The following is a 22779-nucleotide window of genomic DNA, read 5'->3' on the forward strand; positions in this document are numbered from 1 at the left end:
TGACCTATTACATAATGACATATGTCCTTAGGGGTCCTAGGACCCCTAGTGACATATTAGAATCATTCTTATGGATCGAAGGGAGTCATAGGTTGACCTATGACCCCCTTCGACACATTACATGATGACATATGTCCCTAGGGGTCCTATAACTCCTAGAGACATATTAGAATCATTCTTATGGGTCAAAGGAGGTCATAGGTGACCCATTAAATGATGACATATGTACCTAGGGGTCTAGAATCCCTAGGGACATATTAAAATTATTCTTGTGGGACAAAGGGGGTCATAGGTTCACCTGTGACTCCCTTCGACCCATTAAATGATGACATATGTCCCTACAAGTCCTAGGACCCCTAGGGACATATTAGAATCATTCATATGGGTCAAAGGGTGTCATAGGTTAACCTATGACCCCCTTCGACACATTACATGACAACATATGTCCCTAGAGGTCCTAGCACCCCTAGGGACATATTAGAATCATTCCTATGGGTCGAAGGGGGTCATAGGTTGACTTATGATCCCCTTCAACCCATTACATAACGACATGTCCCAAGGGGTCCTAGAACCCCTAGGGACATATTAGAATCATTCTTATGGGTTGAAGGGGGTCATAGGTTGATCTATGACCCCCTTCAACACATTACATGACGAAATATGTCCCTAGGGGTCCTGGGACCCCTAGGGACATATTAGGATCGTTCTTATGGGTCGAAGGGGGTCATATGTTGACCTCTGACCCCCTTCGACACATTACATGATGACATATGTCCCTAGGGGTCCTGGGACCCCTAGGGACATATTAGAATCATTCATATGGGTAAAATGGGGTCATAGGTTGACCTATGACCCCCTTCGACCCATTACATGAAGACATTTTTCCCTAGGGCTAGGACCCCTAGGGACATATTAGAATTGTTCATATGGGTCAAAGGGGGTCATAGGTTGACCTGTGACCCCTTTCGACCCATTAAATGATGACATATGTCCCTAGGGGTCCTAGGACCCTTAGGGACATATTAGAATTGTTCATATGGGTTTAAATGATGACATATGTCCCTACGGGTCCTAGGACCCCTAGGGACATAGTATAATTGTTCATATTTATTAAAGGGGGTCATAGGTTGACCTATGACCCCCTTCAACCCATAAGAACGATTCTCATATGTCCCTAGGGGTCCTAGGAACATATGTCATCATGTAATGGGTCGAAGGGGGTCATAGGTCAACCTATGAACCCCTTTGACACATAAGAATGATTCTCATATGTCCCTAGGGGTCTTAGGACCCCTAAGAACATATGTCATCATGGAATGTGTCGAAGGTGGTCATAGGTCACCCTATGACCCCCTTCAACCCATATGAATGATTCTAATATGTCCCTAGGGGTCCTAGGACCCCTAGAGACATATGTTAAAAGGGTTCATAGGTTGTCCTATGACCCCTTTCGACCCATATAAACTATTCTAATATGTCCCTAGGGGTCCTAGGATCCCTTAGGGACATATGTTGTCATGGAATGTGTCGAAAGGGGTCATAGGTCATTGTATGAGCCCTTTCGACCCATATAAACGACTCCAATAGAAATAATATAGTAAAAATAAATAAATAAATAAATATATAATATTTATATATTATAATAATAATAACATAATATATTATTATATATTAATAACATAAAATATTATTATATATTAATAACATAAGTCATAATATTAATAATATATTATAGATAATAATTTACATATGATAATAATAACAATAATATATTATAGATTATAATTTATATATGATAATAATAATAATATGTATTAATAACATATATATAATATATTACGTTATTATATTTAATAAAAATATAGTAAAATTAATAATATATTATAATAATATATATTATATTTATAGATAATAATAATAATAATAACATGATATATTATTATATATTAATAGATTATATATTATATCTTTACATTACGTTATTATTATATATATATAATATTATATTATTATATAATATATAGATTATATATTATTTTATATATAATAGTTATGTTATTATATTATATATTTATAGATTATATATTATATCTTTACATATTTCATAACTCAAATTAGTTATATCACTTACAAATTCATTTTTCCCTCTAATTTTTGTGCCCTTTCCCTCCAATTTTTATTTCGTTGGTATCGGATATCGGATCTCATATCGGATATCCGATCTCAAATCAGATATCCGATAAGGCTTGGGCCTTACTTTCCAAGTTTGGTACCTGGATAGGTGAAAAAAAGTTAGTAGATTTTGAAGCACTTTTAGACGTGTTCAAACTCTATTTTTTTCACATCGCCACTTCTTGGCACACCATGATCCTGCACATACCCAGGTACTGGTTGATGTTCCTTGACATCTTTCTTCTCAAGTTTAGGCAAGGTATTTTTTTCACCTTCATCAATGTATATGAAATTTTTGTAATCTTCAAGATCCTTCTTACATTCATCTTCATTCTTTTATGCATATTCATTAACTTTCACATTTGCACTTTCCACATCTTTGTCAGGGCCAGAGTTCAAACACTTTTTTTCTTTTTTCTTAGTAGAATATCCTAGGAATATGCCTTCATCACTTTTTGTATCAAGTTTTCCATTTCTATTATCTTTCAATGTGTAGCATTTTCTTTTAAAAACTTTGAAATATTTTATATTAGGGGCATATCTATACTATAACTCAAAAGGTGTAAGGTTTGTACCATTCTTGACTTGTACTCTATTCAAGGTATAAACAACTATACTTACAAATTCTCTCCAGTATTTAGGTGCAAAATTCTTCTCCATGATCAATGTCCTAGCATAGTCCATGATGGATCTATTCCTCCTTTAAGCTATGCCATTCTATGTAGGGGTCCTAGTGTTGGATACAATTGTTCAATTGTGCATTGTCTTTGATGTTACACAAATGTCATATCAGTTATCAGTTAGAGTCTACTGAGGTCAGAAGGTTTGCACGAAATTTTATAATGTCTACCAAGCATTCTCAAACTTTACCGTGTGTAGACAATTGTTACCAAGATTTTAAGGTTAGCAAAAGAAATTCAGTGTCTACCAAGCTCACTTGGTCATCAAAAGAAATTATGGCAGAGAATAGTTCTTACTAAGCTCTCATGGTCAATGAAGGAAATTCAGTTCTTATCGAGTTCACTTGGAAGCCAAAGAATTTCATAGAATTTGCAGTGTTAACCAAGTTGATATGGTTAACTCAGAAAATTATTTTTGGAGTAGTATTTACCAAGTAGGATCGGCCAATGAAGGATTTCACTGTTTTAGGAAATAAAGTTTATATGTTTAATGTGATATTTGTAGCCAATTGATGTATGGTTTAATGGTAAATATAACCTTGTAATTGAGCTGACTTGACAATTTGTAATGTATAAATAAGAGGTCAAGTTGTGGATTCTATTTGTAAGGAATGAGTATGCAATGAGTTGATTGTGTGAAAAGGTAGTGTAAGAAATTTTTGAAGAAGGATCAAATATCTATGAAGGAGAAAAAAAGTTGTATTTGATCAGCTAGGATCTATTGAAGAAAAGAAAAGATCTATATCAGCAAAGTTCAGTTGCATCTCATGTAGGTCACTTATTGTTACTTTCTCACCATTGTAGCAATATTTCCTAAACCTTTTAATAGAGTTGGTTTAACAACCATTTTGTAAATCTCCTAAAAAGGTGGATAGTTCAGTTGAATTGTTCTAAAGACCTCTAGCAAGGCCACTCCTATAAGGGTGATTAAATCCTCTAACAGTGTGTTTTGTAACCTTTGATAGGGTTGGATCCTAATAGGGCTCACTTCAGAAGAGTGAAACTTGGTAGCTAGTTACTTGGTGGTTTTTTCCATATTGAGTTTCTGAGTTAAATCTGGTGTCTCTTGTGTTCATGTTATTTACTTTTGCATGCATGTTAATAATTATGAATGATTAAAGACCAGTAACAAGTTAATCTACCAAGTTACAACAATTTTGTAAATATTCACTGAGTGACAGTATTAAGTAACTGGTTTGACATCTAAGGGATCTGTGAATTTTTTTTCACAATAACTGATTCACCCCCCCTCTCAGTTACTCCATCTATAACTCCAACAATTGGTATCAGAGCTTTTGGTGCTTGCAGGAAAAGATTTCAAAGATCTAAGCTAAAGATCAGAATGTCTTACAAGAGAGAAATTCCAAGACTTAACAGTGACAACTTCTCAACATGGCAGGGATTGATGAGACTTCATCTAGCTTCTATTCGTGATACAACACTAAAGTACCTTGATGAAAAATATGCAGAACCTATTGGCACATTATTTTTCAATGATATTGCTGAAAAGAAGATTCTCAACAACATGATGATAGATATTGCATCTACCCTAATTTATGAAGAATTTGATGATATCAAGGATTGGAAAACTCTCTTTGAAATGTGGAACAAGCTGAAAGAGATCTATGGAGGTGATGATAATGTGAGAAGAGCCAAAGTAGAAAGTTTAAGAGGTCAATTTGATTAGATGAGGATGAGAGAGGATGAAAACATAACAAAATATGTTGAAAGAGTTAAAGCAAATGTCAGTGCAATCAAAGCATCTAGATGAGATATCATGGAGGAAACAGTTATAAGCAAAGTTCTTAGAACACTACTTCCCATTTATGCAATCAGAGTTTCTTCAATTCAAGAAAGAAGATGTGAAGCAAATCATAAGATAAATTTAGAGGCCATAGTTGGAAGATTGACTCTATTCAAACTAGATAACTATGATAATTATGTTCTAGCTGCTAAGAACATTGAATCAACATTTGAAGCCAAGCTTTCACTCAAGGAGAAAGGCAAGAAGATAAAGGATTCTCGGTCAGATAGTGAAGAAGAATCAAAATAAGGTTTAGAAAGTGATCTTGAGGTGGTTGAAGCTCTTCTAGCAAGGAAATATTCAAGAGGCAAAGGGAAATACAAAAGTAAGGTTCCTCTAATCTATTTTTCTTGTGAAGAAATTGAACATATTGCTGCTAGGTGCTCAAACAAGCAGAACAAGGATGACAAGAAAGGTCACAAGTGTAATGGCAAGAAAAAATTTAAGTGATTCAAAAACAAAGGTAAGAAAACATATTTCATAGTTAAGGATTCTAATGATTTTGATGATAAAGAAGAAGATGAAATTGTTTACATTGCTATGAAGGATTAGTCTGATAATGATGAGGAAATGGCACTTATTCCTCATGTGAACAAAAATGATACATGGATTATAGATAGTGGTTGTTCTCATCACATGAATAGTGATAAAACTAAGTTTGAACATTTTGAAGACTATGATGGTGGCAGTGTAAGGTTTGATAATAATGAACCTTTTTGCATAAAAGGAAAAGGAAGAATCTCACTAACCAAATAAATTGTATGTGATAATACATATTGGGTGGAAGGACTAAAACACAATCTATTGAGTGTGGCATAGCTACTCAATAATGGATTCAAAGTGAAATTCATGCATGGAAAAGCAAGACTGCTGAATGGAAAAGGAAAGCTGATTGGTTTAGGCACTCAAGCAAAAGGTAATTTGTTTTTATCTTGAACTTGGTGAATGTTCATGTTTTATTTCTCAAGTTGAAGAAAGTTGGTTATGGCATAGGAGGTTGTTTCACGTGAACTTTGATAACTTGATAAAAATAAGTAAATTTAGGAAAGTAAGAGGCATCCCTAACATAAAGAAACCTGAGGTTAGTTTATTCAAGAATTGTCAAATTGGCAAGATGGGAAAGACTGGCTTTAAAAGTAAGAACTATCAGTCTGAAGAAGTTTTAGAAATTGTGCATACTAATTTTTGTGGACCTATTGGAATTGAAAGCTATACTAGTAAAAAAAAATTCATTCTTTTGTTGATGATTACTCAAGAATGATGATTGTCATGTACCTAAGAGAGAAATCAGAAGCATTTGAGAAGTTCAAATGGTATTTGGCCAGAGTAGAGAAGGAAATAGGAAAAATACTAAAATGTTTGAGGTCAGACAAAGGTGGTGAATTAATTTCACATGAGTTCAATAACTTTTGCATTGAAAGAGGAATCAAAAGGCAGGTTTCAACACCTAGAACTCCTGAACAAAATGGAATAGTTGAAAGAAGGAACAGATCTATCATGGACTATGCAAGAACCTTAATAATTGAAAAGAACATTGCGATCAAATACTGGAAGGAAGCTATTAGCATTGCAATTCATACCTTGAATCGAGTACAGCTAAAGAAGGACTCATTCAAAACCCCCTATGAGTTATGGTATGGCTACAAACCCAATGTAAGTTACCTAAAAGTATTTGGAAGCAAATGTTGTATTTTGAAAGAATCTAGAAAAAGAAATTTTGATGTGAAGGGTGATGAAGGAATATTTTTGGGATATTCTTGCAAGAGTAAAGCATATAAATGTTTGAATTTGTCTACTCACAAAGTCATAGAAAGTGCACATGTGAAAGTTGATGAGTTTGCAAAAAGAACTGAAGAAGAAAGAAAAAGGGAACCAAAAGACTATAGGAGATTTGTTTTTATTGAACTTGATACAGTGTCAAGTACACCTGTCAATCAGAAATTTTCTACTCCAGAGTCTTCTATAACTGAGTTGCAGGAAGTTCAAACCGAGTCAATGCTTATCAAGTCTGAAGGACCCGAGCTACAAATAGAAGCTACCAAATCAATAGCTACCAAGCTTGAGCAACCATAACTAGAAGTTGAACCTCAAGAAGATAACAATGCAAGTCATTCAAAAGGCAAGGAACCCGTGCTAGCCAAGTATGTCAGGAGACATCATGCACTAGATCAGATCATTGGAGATAAATATGAAGGAACTATGACAAGAAGTAAGTTAAAAGGTATTTGTCTACTTGTTGATTTTGAACCTAGAAGTGTCAAACATGCACTAGAAAATGAAAGTTGGATTGAGGTTATGAATGAAGAGATGGAGTAGATAGAGAAAAATAAAACATGGACTCTTATACCTAGGCCTAAAGACAAAAAAGTGATTGGAACTAAGTGGGTGTTCAAAAATAAGCTAAATGAAGATGGTAAGGTATCAAGAAACAAAGCTAGACTAGTATGCAAAGGATACTCTCAAGAAGAAGGTATAGACTATGGAAAAAAGAATTTCTCCTATTGCAAGATTGGAAGGTGTCAAGACCTTTCTTGCATATGCTGCATACAAAGGATTCAAAGTTTATCAGATGGATGTCAAGTTAGCATTTCTCAATGGTATACTAGATGAAGAGGTTTACATTGAACAGTTTGAAGGTTTTGGTGATCTAGACAAGAAGGAAATGGTCTCAAATTACATAAAGCATTGTATGGTTTGAAACAAGCCCCTAGAGCATGGTATGAGAGATTGCATAACTATCTTATTCAGATTGGTTTTCAAAGAACTAATGATAATAGCGGCTTGTATATCAAGAAAGGACTAGATAGTAAGATTGTTTTGGTAGAAATATTTGTAGATGATACTTTGTTCACATGAAATGATAATCTTTGCGAAGAATTTTTAGAACAAATGAACAAGGAATTTGAAATGTCAATCTTTGGTGAGATCAAATTCTTTGTTGGTCTTCAAATTAAGTAGAATTAAAATGGCATCTACATCACTCAATCTAAATACATCAAGGAGATACTGAAAAAGTTTGGTATGGAAGACTACAAACTAGTTGGGACTCCAATGTGTACTATATTGAAACTTACCAAGGATGATGAATCAAAGAAAGTGGATTAGACATTGTATAGATCTATGATTGGAAAGTTGCAGTATGTAGTGCATACAAGACCAGACATTGTCCTTGCAGTTGGTATTGTAGCAAGATTTTAAGCAAAACCAAGAGAAAATCACATGATGGCAATAAAAAGAATCATGAGATATTTGAAAGGCACTAAAGATTATGGATTATGGTATAAACTTGGAGGAAATTTGGATTTAAAAGTGTTTACTGATGCAGATTGGGCAGAAAATATTCATGACAGAAAGAGTACAAGTGAAAGAGCTTTCTTTCTCGAAAAGAGGTTGGTTTCTTGGACAAGTAATAAGAAAAATTGTACATGCCAATCCATAGCAGAGGTAGAATATGTTGTAGCAATAGTAAACTGTTCAAACATTATTTGGTTTAAACAATTATTGGAGGCATGAAGGTAGAGATTAAAGGACCAGTTGTTATATTTTGTGACAATACAAGTGCAATTATATCCAAAAATTTAGTGATGCATTAAAAAACCAAGCATATTGCTATAAAGTATCACTTTGTTAGAGAATTGGTGCAGGATAAGGAGATTAGATTGGAATATGTTTATACAAAGGAACAAATTGCTGACATATTCATAAAGCCTTTACCTAAGGATGCATTCTTGTATCTAAGAGGTAAGTTAGGGGTCATTCCCCTATCTGAAGCTCACTAAAATAAAATTTTAGTAATGCATCAACAGGAATGAAATTGAAGATCTATTAGTTGGTGCAGCAAAGTAATGAAGACATTGCATATGAATCAGTACTTAAGGTACATTGAATTTCATTTGAGTTGTGTTGTCTTTGGCATGTGTTGTCAAAGAGGGAGAGTTTACTGTCATATATTTCTCAAATTTGTAAGAAAAAGAGAGTTTATGCAAGAGGGAGAGATTACTATGAAAGAGGGAGATTACTATATTTGAGGAGTTTTGTGAAATGAAATGTAAGAAGGAGAAGCATTCTATCAAGAAAAGACTTGTTTACAAATTTCATTCTTCTATGACATGTTGTGTTGAAATCAATGCCAAAGAGGGAGATTGTTGGATACAATTGTTCAATTGTGTGTTGTCTTTGATGTTACACAAATGTCATATCAGTTATCAGTTAGAGTCTACTAAGCTCTGAAGGTTTGCAAGAAGGTCTATAGTGTCTACTGAGTGTTCTCAGACTTTACTTTGTGTAGATAGTTGTTACCAAGCTTTTAAGGTTAGCAAAATAAATTTAGTGTCTACCAAGCTCACTCAATCATCAAAAGAAATTATGGCAGAGAATAGTTCTTACTGAGCTCTCATGGTCAGTGAAGGAAATTTAGTTCTTACCGAGTTCACTTGGTAGCCAAAGAATTTTACAAAATTTGTAGTGTTAATCAAGTTGAGATGGTTAACTCAGGAAATGAATTTTGGAGTAGTATTTATCGAGCAAGGTCGGCCAATGAAGGATTTCATTATTTTGGAAAATAAAGTTTTTTTTTTTTAATGTAATATTTGTAGCCAATTGATGTATGGTTTATTGGTAAATATAACCTTGTAATTGAGCCAATTTGACAATTTGTAATGTATAAATAAGATGTCAAATTGTGGATTCTAATTGTAAGGAATGAGTATGCAATGAGTTGATTGTGTGAAAAGGTAGTGTAAGTAAATTTTGAAGAAGGATCAGATATCTTTGAAGGAGAAGCAAAGTTGTATTTGATTAGCTAGGATCTATTGAAGAAAAGTAGATATCTGTATTAGCAAAGTTCAGTTGCATCTCATTTCGGTCACTTATTGTTACTTTCTCACCATTGTAGCAATATTTCCTAAATATCTTAACAGAGTTGGTTTAACAACCATTTTGTAAATCCTCTAACAAGGTGGACAGTTCAGTTGAATTGTTCTAAAGACCTCTAGCAAGGCCACTCCTAATAGGGTGATTAAATTTTCTAATAGGGTCACACCTAATAGTGTGTTTTGTAACCTTTAGTAAGGTGGGCTCCTAATAGGGCTCACTTCAGAAAAGTGAAAATTGGTAGTTAGTTACTTGGTGGTTTTTCCCATATTGGATTGCCATGTTAAATTTGGTGTCTCTTGTGTTCATGTTATTTACTTTTGCATGCATGTTAATAATTATGAATGATTAAAGACCAGTAATAGGTTAATCTACCAAGTTACAACATTTTTGTAAATGTTCACCGAGTGACAATAGTAAGTAACTTGTTTGACATCTAAGGGATCTGTGGATTTGTTTTTGCAGTAACTAATTCACCCCCCCTCTCAGTTACTCCATCTATAACACCAACACCTAGGTAAAAACATATGTATTTTGACTCCTCTATCATTGCGTAATGTGTTGAATTCCCCATATATGAATTCAAATCCTTCATCTGATCTCAAACACTTTAAGATTTTCCCTATTTCCTTTTTAACTCTATCCAATTACTACTTAAACATGTGAGACACATCATAGTTTTCTTTAAGAAACATTACAATCATCATTCTAGAGTAGTCATCAATAAATCAAATAAAGTATTTGTCACTACAGTAGGTTTGCACATGAATAGGTCCACAAAGGTCAGTATGAACCAACTCTAAAATAACATTATAAGTATAGGTATTTCTATTGAAACTAGACATTGTCATTTTCACAATTAACATATTTAACACATCACATTATCAGATTTCCTCAATTTTGGTAACCCTCTTACTTTCTTTATTTTACTAATGCTTACCAAACTATCAAATTTCACATTACATATCCTCTTATGCCATAACCATTTATCATCACATTATGCAAATAAGCACATATCATTATATGTGTCTAGATAGAACAAGTTACCTCTTGTTCCATCTTGACTTCTAATCAATTCTCTTGGACCGTTGTAGATCTTAGCCTTCTTTTGCTGAAATTCAACTTTGTAGCCTAAACTATTCAACTGTGTCACACTCAACAAATTGTAGTTAAGTCCTTCAACCCAATAAGAATTATCACATCTAATCTTTTTAGTCAATTTTATTGATCCTTTACCTTTCACAAGACATTGTGCATTATTACCAAACTTAACACTACCCCCTTTATTATATTCCAGGTTTTCAAACTTACTTTTATCACTAGTCATGTGATGTGAGAAACCACTATCAATTATTTATCTATCACCTTTACTCACATATGAAATAAGTGTAGTTTTCTCATTTTCATCAGAGTCATCTTTTTTAGCAATATAAACTACTTCTTCATCATTAGTATCAGAATCACTATTACTCTCTTCTTCAGTAATGTAAGAAGACTTCTTACTTTTTATTTTGTAGTCTTTGTATCATTTTTTGTCTTTTCCATCTCTTCTTCTTTTGAAATTTTTTCCTTTCTTCTCATCCTTGTTATCCTTGTCGGGACATCTTGCAATAATATGATCAACTTTATTGCATGAAAAACATATTACAGGGAGATTACCTTTGTATGTTCCTTTTCCTCTTGCAAGTGTCCTAGTCATTAATGCTTCAAGTTCCTCAAGATCATCATCAAAAGATTCACTTTCACTAACTTCATACTTTTCTTTCTTCTTCTTTGACTTATGCAAAACTAATTGTGACTTGAAAGAAGATTCAATAGCTGGGGCATTAAAATTATCAAAATTTGAAAATTCAAAAGTAGTGAGTCTACCAACTAGAGTATCCAAGGTTAGGCCTAGTTCTTGTATTTTAGAAACTCTAATAGCATAAATAGGAAGTAAATTTCTCAATACCTTGTTGATTACAATTTCATCACTTATCTTTCCATCAACTCCTTTGATAGCATTCAGAACTTCTTTGACTCTTCCAACATATTGGGTAATATTCTCATCTTCTACCATTTTCATGTCATCAAACTTTCCTCTCAATCTTTTTAATTTGGCTCTTACTACATTTTTATCTCCTCCATGGATCTTTTCCAACTTTTCCTACGTCTTCTTTGTAGAGTTGTAGTCCTTAATATCATCAAACTTTGAATAGCTTAGGGAAAATGCAATCTCCAATATTGCTTGATTGTGCTCTTATTTCTCTTTTATTTGTTGGGTTGTCAAAGGTGCAAGTGTAGTTACAAATTCATTCTCCAAATAGAATATTGTCTAATCTCCAATTCTAGTTATGTGAAGCTTCATGAGACTTCACCATGCAGAGAAGTTCTCCTTGTTCAACTTAGGTATCTCCTTTCTATACATCTTGATCTTTAGCTTTAAGTCCCTTCAAAATTTTCTCTACAAGAACCAATGCTCTTATACCAATTTTTATAGTGATTTATAATAACTAAGAGGGGAGGTGAATCAGTTATTCTAAGGTCTAGATGTACATATTAAAAATTTTAAACTCATCAAACAACTTAGATCTAATATCTAATCCACTTGATCTCTATAAAAACTTCTCAGTAACATAAACTTACAATCCACTATCGCAATAATAAAAAACTTGCATAATATAAAACAATAATAGTAAAACATCTCAAATAACATCCACACAAGTAAGAAATCAAGATTTAACATGGAAATCCAATTCAAGAAAAACTACTAGCAACATGTGACCAATTTCTCTCTCTTCTAAAATGAGCTCTATTAGGAGCCAACCTTGTTACAATACACACTATTAGGTGTGACCCTAATAGAGGATTTAATCACCCTATTAGGAGTGGCCTTCTTAGAGAACTTACAAAAATTCTATTAGAATGTCACCTGATTAAAGGATTTACAAATGAGTGTTAGGTCAACCTTGATTAAAGGATTTCAATTGATACAATGGTTAGAAAGTAATAGTAGAATGATATGAGTAAATACAACTCACTTTGCAAATCCATATCACAATTTGGTTCAACATTTGACTCATTGAATGGCCTCCATTAACATCTCAATCCCTAATTTTTTTGGCAACCCTTCAAGAAACTACTTTTCACTTTAATACTTCACTATTCAGCGTTATGCTCAAGTTCGCCAATCAACAATTGCTCCAACATTTTTAGGTATGCTAACCTCCCTCTACCAATCTTTTTAGATTATCCCTTATCCCTTCTTAAATAGGTAGCTTGATCTTTTGTCACTTAAACATTGTAGTTGATCTTAGGTTTAGGTCATATTCATTGAATCCTTCCATGTTTTCATTTCCTCCTTCCTCTTCTAAAAACTTCTAAAAACTTCCCTTTGCACCTATACATAGAAACACTCAAACACGCTTTCCCTTGCATTAAATGTCCAACTCATCAATATTTATCTCCAATATGCTTTACATATTCTAAGAATTCAACTATGCTGACCAAGAATCTCAATTGCTTCACAAACTATTAAATGTTGTCACTTGGACAACATTGTATTCTTCAGCCTCGGTCATCACAAATACAATCTCTTCTTCTTCTCTGCAATCAAATTCCTCATCAAAAACTTGATGTTCTACGAGATAGTATGTCTTCTTGTTGTTCCTTTTGGATTTTATGTCCTCCTATTTTTCCTTATTAGATAATCTTAAAGAAATATTTCCAATCTTCTTGCATGAGAAGGACTTCAAAGGTAGTATACCATTTTTTTCCACTTCCTCTAGGTAGCCTTTTAGTACGCAACACTTCTAGTTCCCTATGCTCTTTTTATTCAATCAAGATACATTCATAAACATTAGAATAATGAGTGGAACTACTTGTGATATCCATTCCTTTTCTCATAGAGGAAAGAAACATAGATTCCTTGAATGTAGCTTCCATTTTATCCATATAGTTACAAAAGTTACTTAATTAAAAAGTAGTCAACTTTCCTATCAGTGCATCTAAAGTAGCTACACTAGTTCCTAAAGATTTGACTTCTTGAATAGTTGAGACCCTGATAGCATATTGAGGCAACAAAATTCTAAGTATTTTACTTACCTCATCCCTTTTCTCAAGAGTGCCTCCAACACCATTGGTAGTAGCAACAACATTTTGATCCTTTGGATATATTTCTCAATGTCACCGTTCTCCATCATCCTCATTTCATTGAACTTACCTTTTAGACTATCTGCCTTAGCCTTTTGCACATGCGAGTATCCTCCATAGAATCTCTCCAATATTTTCCCCATATCATGAGTAGTCTCTAAGTCTTGGACAAATGTATTCTACATCAAATTGAGTGCTATATATGGCTTCTATAGTAGAACTACTCTCTTGCATGACTTTAATTGATCTACATCAAGAGTTCATGGAGGAACAACATATCTTGTAACTACATGATTCCAACATTGCTCACACATACCTATGAGATAGAGCTTCATCTTGTCACACCACACTAAGTAGTTGTACCTTGTGAACCTAGGACCTTTCTTCCTCATTGTCTTGGATCTTTGCTTCAAGCTATTAAGCTTTACCATAATAGAGGACCAAAGCTATAATACCAATTGTAGTCCTAAGGGATCCAAATACTAGAGAGGGGTGAATTGCTAACCAACCAAATAATCAGCTTTTCAACCTTGTACACATTTAACTAATAATAATAAAAATAGAAACATATAAAATAATCCATTACATGAAAACATCCAAAAAGTTGACACACATATTTTATATCATGAAAAACCAACTTGGATCAAAATTGTGGTAGAGATCAGTACCCACAAATTGTGTACTCTTCTAAAATGTGCCTTGTTAGGAGATAAAAAGACACTATTAGGTGCCACCTTATTAGGGTATTTACCTCTAGCACTGTGAGGAGTTTTACCTTGTTAGGGTAAGCCTTTTTAAAGAACTTTGAATACTATCCAAAATGTCACCCTATTAAAGAATTTACGATCCTAATAAAGTACATATTAGGATCCACCTAGTTAAGGTATTTTAGCTATTGTAACTATTTGGAAAAGTAGAAAGAATGATATGTGTAGCAACACTACCTCTACAGATTAGAAAATCACTTTTCAACAGACTTAACTTCTTTCTAGTTGGATCACACCTTGCACTTCTTCGCCACACTTCCTTAACCATGATCAACAACACAAATTATTCATCCTTTACCTATAAATATTGATTTTCCAATTCCATTTCCTTAATTATACCCTAAACATGTTACTGATATAAAATTCAAATATCCCACTTGGATCCAACACCCATAACTCTACAACACTTTTAAATGAATGCACCAAGTAATTCATAGAATTTTGTGCTAGAGATCAAACACAGTTGACCTACTATTTTCTTTCTCTACAATCTTCTTCATACACTATTCTCAATCAATGTGATGCCATATCATCATCTCTAGATGTTCATCCATGTCATTAGATTACTATTGACTCATCCAAATTCACTGTAACCCTTTCATTGGTGAACAATCATTAGCTAATTGGTTGTTACTCAAGAACTCTCAAGAACTCATTCTTCTTTAACATGTCCATCAAATTGATCACTATTTCACTAGTCACCTTTTCATCCTAGGACAATTGTACCTATAATGATAACCATGTCATCTTCATTGACTTCTTCACATCAACATGTGATCGCTCCATTCTATCTAACATAGATTTGACAAAATACTGAAATCATCTATTTCTTGTCATTAACTATTCTAATAGTTACATTGTGAACTCAATGATCATCTTCATCTTCTCTTCAATAGTAGAGTTCACCATATACACTTAAAGTGGCATTGCCAATGCTCTCTTGATGATCACACTCACTAATTCTCACTTAAAAAACTCTATTCATCATAATATGCTCAAAAACATACTAGGAACACTAGATCAATAACTGACATTAATAACAATACAATAATTGATCATCATGCACTCAAATTTATATCATGTAGTGCCTGCCCTAGTTTGCATTTTACTATTGTTGCCAAACTCTTTTAGGCCAATTTTATGTTTGATGATTAGTAGTATTATTTTGAGATTATCAGATATTATTTCAGATTCAACTTATTATATGATGAGATTACTTGGTACTTTATATTTCATGTATGCATGATGATCATTACAGTGTTTGTAGTTATTGATGATAATTAGTTAGATGATTTATTATCATATTTGTTTTCTTATGGATACTTACCCCATACTTGAATGTGTATGGTGTATGTGTTTGTTTTCTTTCTATATGGTGTTTCTGATGTGGTTAAGGAAGGGAGTCGTAGTCACTTGCTAGTCGGGATCTACACAATGCACCACTTCCTGCTAATGCCTATTTAGCTTAGTATATATTGTGCTTGTACATACATGGATTTTATGCAGGTTGTAGGTATTGGGTATCGACTTCCCTGAATTGCCAGGATGAGCGTACCCTATCACATTATCTCAATGGTAAGAGAGGGGAGATAAACTCTCAAGTCTAAATCCCAACCCTTTAAGCCATTCATTCTAATTGAAAAGTAGGAAAAGCATCTGAGTTGAGTACCCTCTGAATGCATTGGATGACGTAATTCGTGATATTAACCCCTTATTTTGATTTTGTATGTGTTTTGCTATGATGGGTTTTTGGATTTTACTTTATGAGCCTTTGGGGTATTTTCTACTAATTAAGTCTAATTAAAAGTTTTAATTAAATGAAAAATTATTATGATATTTTAATATTTTATTTTATTTAATTAATCGGAAAATTAATTAAATAAAAGAATTAAATTTGGAGATGAAAGTTATAAGTTTAAATTTGGAATGTGATAATATTTATTTAATTTAATAATAATATATTTAAAGTTCATTTTTAAATAAATGCTAAATAATATTATTATTTAAGTTAATAAATATTTTATAAATTAAGTTTTGAAAATAAATTTAAAAGTGAAAAAGATATTAAAATTATTAAAAGATTCTAGATCGCATGATGCGTGCATGTGATTAAAAAAACAAGTGGATTTAATAAAGTGAGTGCATGAGATTTAAAATTAATAAATTAATTTAAAAGAAAGAATCAAGTGAATATTAAATAAAAAAATTTAATTAATTAATTAATGTGCATTATTTTAATATTTATTCACATAGGAGTTTGCACTCTAATTATGCATGTGTTGTCTACACTTAGGAGTTAGCACATTATTTGAGCACATGGTGTCTACAACATTGTAGACACCTCATCATGTTTATCTTCTTATCATGGAAGTTATGTGCTTAGTTGTCATGCTTATCTCCTAGTTCTTTCTAGACACATTCTAGATGCATCTTAGAGGCCTTTATATAGAGGCTCTCCTAGTGTGTATGGACATCCTCATTTGCTTTGACAAGCTCATATGCTTCTACAAGCTCATAGGCTTCTACATCCTCAAATGCTTCTATAAGCACTCCTAGTCACTTGAGGGGTTTCAATTCTTGGAGGGATTGCGAATTTTGGAGAAGGAAAGAATTTTTAGAAAGTAGAAGGTTCTAAGAGGAGGAGCTTCTCTACAATTTTTTCAGGCATAGCGAATTAGCATCAGTGTCCAGGTAGGCACTTGTGATTATTTTGCATATTTTTATTATGCTCTTTCTCTTCCTGTCTTCATCCTGTCTCTTATGTGTGTCTAAATAATTCTCTATGAATGAATCTTCAATTTTGTAATTTTGGCATGTATATTGTTTCATCCAGTTATGGGAATTAAAAATATTATTGCAATCTTCCCTTAGTAGAATCAAGATTTGGAAATTGATTCGGGTTTGGGTTTGAATAAAAATAGAATCTTATTATTATTCATTAGTTTTATATGATTTATTAACTAATCTAATTTAATTAAATTAAATTAAGATTAGTTAATAGTAGAAGAAGTGTAATTAATTATTAGTCAATTTAAGTAAATGGATTTTTAAATGAGGGAAAATTAAAAGAAAAGAGATATTCATAAGTGTTTAGTGGAATTAAATAATTGAATTATTAATGAGATTGATTTTACTTAAAATCAATGAAGATTATTTTAAATAAATGATTTTCTTTGAAGTGTTTTAAGGAAATTGTAAACTAATTATTTGAAGGTTGATAAGTATACTTTTAATAATTTGAATAATGGGAGATGCTTCTTGGAATTATTAGTAACATTGTTGTTTTAGTGAAATAATGCGAATGATTTTATTAAGAGGTAATGGGAACTAGTTCAATGATTTAAATAAGTAAATAATTATCTTTTGACTATTTTAGAAAATTGTTTAAATTAATGGAGGAATAATTCTATGCATTATTCAAAAATAATTGGGTTGACTTGTAGAAGAATCTTATACTCTTGAAATATACTTGATACAAAATCTGACATCTCATATTTTGCTTAACCATGTAATTGCAAAAGCAAACCAAAACATGTGTTTTTATCTTGTTTCTCTATGATATATCTGTGTTGGGGTTTTGGGGTTTGTCCTAGCTTTGACTAGTCTTAGGTTGTTAACAGTGGCTCAGGGGTTATGTGTTTGTGATGTCATGCTGATGTTGATCTCGATCTTTTTAAAAATCCAACCATGGTAATGTGATGGTATGCTCTATGAGATGTTTTTATTTACTGATTGTTATTGCTTTCTAGTCTTCTTGTGTGAAGCTGAGGTGTATGTATATGAGATACTTAACTTAACCATTTTTGAGTCATTGCTCAGTTATACTTGGGTTACTTTCCAGTCACCTTGATGGGACTGGAGTGTTTGTTTTGATCTTGATGATGTCATGTTGTGACATGCTTTGACTTGACCATTTTGGAATCTTCAATCAGTATTACTTTGAGATACTTTCTGCTTGCTTGTTGAGAACTGATGGATATTATGATTGGCATTGGATGCTTTTCAGTTGCTCGTGGAGAACTGATGTGATTATTTTGATTATCTTTATGATGCTTTCCAGTCACTTGTATAGGGTTGAGGTGATCTTTTGATTTGTGATTTTATGAGCCTAGGGTAGGTTATCTACTTGTAGTGTTAGGAAGTAGCTTGCAATGGGGCCCGGGGCCCTAAGTGGCTGCCAGGGTAACTCATTTTAAGTTGTTTTAATAAGTGAAAACATTACACTAAATGGGGATTAAAATGAACCTAATAAGATAATTATATGTTCTCGCTCATGCCTCAAGTGCTAGTACAAACTAGGATGGGAGTAGAGAGAGCACTTGGTTGCGACCTTGCATTCCATAGTATGCCTCGTCAGTACGAGAGGATACTAGTGGCTGCATAGGGATCACTAGGGGTCCAGGGTCTATTGAGAGACTACCAGGGTAACTCTAGCATGATCCATGCAGTGACACTTTCTCGCTTACATAGTAGGTTTTCTACGTGTCTTTGTGTGCCTCTAGGAATTAGATGTCATTTTATGTTGGAAACTTTGAGTTCGTATACTTTTAGGATTTCCTAGACTTAGAGAGTATTTGTGTTATGTGATTTGATATCTTGTTTGGGACTTGAGACTATATCCTCAGCGTGGTGGAAGTGGGCCATTTAGGTTCCACGTTGTCGGGTGGTAGTGCTTTTTTACTCTTACCATTTGAGATCCATCTGTAGACACCGTGGTTGGAACATTCTTTTTTGGCATTTATCTTCATTCTATTCTTGGATCCTATGATGGATGTTATTTACTAGTAAGTTCCTTTATATTGATGACTAGCATGTGATAGATGATGTTATCTACTTTGTAGGATCATCTTATGCTTTATTCTTGCATGTTAGATTTCTTTATGCATATGTTGTAGCATGTTAGATTTCCTTTTGCATATGTTGTAGTATGTTTATGAGTGACATCTCTACTATGATAATGTCGATGATCTCTTCGATGACTTCAGATGTTATGCACAGAGGGATGGCTAGGGCCCATGATGGTCTAATGATGCTATTGATGGTTGGGAGGAACTACACACTTAGTTGTGTTTTATGATGGATGGTTATCTTTTACGATGGTTGTTATATCATTATTGATGGATGGATGTATCATGTATGTTATTGGTTTCATTTACTTTATTGTACTTTGTGTCATGGATTTGATGATGATGATGATGTATCTTTATTCTACATATGTATATTCTTTTAAGCTTTTCATACCCTGTGACATGTACAATGGATGATTGAGTATTCCAAATTTAATTGCCAAGAGGTATTCAGAAAAAAAAAGTATATTATGGACATTGGACTTTTTAATTATTCTTTCATATGGATGTGGTAATTGTTAGACTTAGTATTAATTAGATTAAATGTGACTCAACATCTTGGGATCCTTAAGGAGTGTTACCTATTATGTATACTTTTAGTTGAATGTGTGTTATTGCTTCTGCTACTAGATGTTCGATGTGAATGGTTTATCTTTCATGTTTAAAAAATAAATTGTTTGGCAAACTTAGTAAAAATTTAGGTTAATTCTTTTGGATCCCTTGGCAGGGCGTTACATATCATGACATCACTATCATCACTAGCCATCACATCATTAGTTATATTAGTTATGCCAATAGAAAACCTCAAGGAACTCTACCCAAACCTCACTAATCCAATCTCTCAAATCTTGAAAAGAAATTAAAATGTTCCAGAATTACAAACTAACACTCAATTGTGAGGTACTTGTATTAAGGGACTCTCCCCAAACCTCACTAATCCAAGCTCTTAAATCTTGAAAAGGAATTGAAATGTTCCAGAATTACAAACTAAAACTCAATTGTGAAATACTTGTATTCTAGATCTTAACAAAGAATCAGTGAGTTTGATGTCATGATCCTAATTTTCCCTTGTTTGAGAAAGTCTTTCTTATGATATTTATCCTATTAATAAATCTCCTCGAATACCTTGTCTAAGAGGAATACCCTCACTATTATTATTTACCCACCTTCCACACCATCCTTATCTTTCAATGATTTTCCTCAATTATGTCCTTTGAAAAATTTGAATTATTCATATAAACCCTTTTACTAGATGTAGTGTTGTGAACTTGATTAATTCTTAATACCCCGCCTCTTTTATATGATGACCCTTTCTCAGTCCTCCCTAATGGATACCTCCATATTTTCTTATCTCTATAGCTCCAAATCTTTCAGGGTATAATATCATCTATTAGCATGGATTCTCTAGAGGTCATTTTGATTACTATTCCTGACATTTTGATTTATTTTGTGGTTTTAGCTCTTTTCCCTGGATATCATACCTTCATATCAATGAAGGGATTTAGAAAAACCCTTTGTCTTCTTATCCCTATCCTTAGAATTTTGTAATTGATGAGCACCATTGGAAGGATTTCCCATTAAATCATTTCTTTTGACTCTAGGAGCAAGAATTAATACCCAAAACTTTAGAAGTAAAACCATTCTCATTCCTCCATTGCCCCTTCTTCCTGTAGAACAAGATTTAGTATGCAAAGAACATTAACAAATAAAGTAAACATTCACAAACCAAAAACTAAATTCACATATATGCTTAGACAATGAAAGAAAACAAGAAGTGCAAACCTCACAAGAGAAAACACTCCATGCTTTCTGGATTCTGTAGATGTGTCCTTTTGCTGTGGATGTATGCTCAAGATGCTCAAAAGCTGCTTCAATGGAGATGGGTAATGGAAAATTGGTAGCTTTGTGAGCTCTCAATTTGGCATTATAAGGGTAAGATTGATGGCTTTGGTTCTCAAAATAGCATGGTAACTTTAGCTCAAAGATTGTTGATGAAATGGCTTGGGATGGGATTCAATTTATAGGCTAAGGGGTAGAGGGATGGAGGGCTTAGATGCAAGGATGGATGAAGGCTTAAGGAGGGCTAGGATGCACTCAAAGGAGAGCACATGGATTGTGCTTGTTTAGCACCAATGGGAAGGTGACACTTGTCACAAGGAGGATGAGTGTGAGAGGGTAGGGTAAAGGGTTGGTTAAAGGCATGATGAGTGGGGTTGAGTATGTAAGAGGGATGTAAGAGGAATGAGTGTGGAAGAGGGAAGAGTGTGAAAGATGGGTGTAAGAGTCATGAGTGGGCTTGTAAGAGTCTTTTATGTTTTGTAAGAGCACTCATGACATAGTGGTTGGGCTTTTTGAGGGGAGACTTTGGTTTGGATTAGGAAAGTCTTAGACTTGTTTAAGGAATGTGACAACATTAGGGGGTGGATTAGGCTTGGGTTTAGGATTAGATTAGAGATGTTAGAGATGTGCAAGTGGATGGCATTAATGAGGGTGGGTGAGTTAGTGGCTAAGCTTGGTTAGTATGGGTGGATGGGGTGGATTAGGCTAAATGGAGGATTAGAGATAGGTTAGGGGTTTTTGAATTTGAGGATTTCATTTATCAAATAGATTTATTTAATAAATGAGGATTTTTGGAATTAGATAGAAGAATAGGATTTAATTGATAAATAATAGATTATTTGATTTATCAATTAGGACTATAGATGATTAATTAAATTAATCAACTAGGGGATGACAAAGGATTAATTAAATAGAAATTTAATTAATAATGCCTTTTTAGATAACTAAATAGGATTACTAAAATAGTGTAATCAAATTTAGGTGTCTACATTTTACCCCTCTTTGACATAGTGTTGAGACAACACTATTTCAAAGAAGGTTGAATGAAGATGACACGAGGAAGATGTTTTAGCAACAAGGTTGTCCCAGTCTCGGATAAGAAGAGGAGAGACTAGACTTAGATGATGCCCCCTCAAGAAGGCGACGGGGAGAGAAATGAGGCTCGATGACTTCTTGAAAAGTACAAGAAATTGAGATGAGCTAAGACACAGGTTGGCAAATAGAAGGGGCTGAATTAGCTCAAACTCTCACTATGGGAGAATGATAAAGGGAAATCAGAGGCATAAAAGTAAAGCAAGATTAAGACTTTCCAAGATTGGGGGGGGGGGAGATGGAGGAGCGGAGCACTATAAAAGGAATCTATGGAGGAGGGGAGGGATGATAAAGCTGATGCAATAGGATTTCAAAGAGTCAGATTGGCAGAAGATGGGTTCCGAAGATCCCTAGGACTAGGATTGTGGATCTCGAAAGATGAGGCTTGGCGGATTGATTTGATTGGTGGATCCCTAAGACTAGGATTGTGGATCCCTAAAGCTAAGCATGAGGAGTGATTCAAAGAGATACTGATGCATAAGCTGGGATAGGTGTTGGATATGGGTGGGGGATAATGGAGATGAAGGGATTCCATTGAAGCTTTTTGAGCGGGGCGATACTTCAAAGAGAAGTAC

The sequence above is a fragment of the Cupressus sempervirens genome, chromosome 5 (genome assembly GCF_028749045.1).
Source record: "Cupressus sempervirens isolate cs-2001-9-10 chromosome 5, ASM2874904v1, whole genome shotgun sequence".
Taxonomy (NCBI): domain Eukaryota; kingdom Viridiplantae; phylum Streptophyta; class Pinopsida; order Cupressales; family Cupressaceae; genus Cupressus; species Cupressus sempervirens.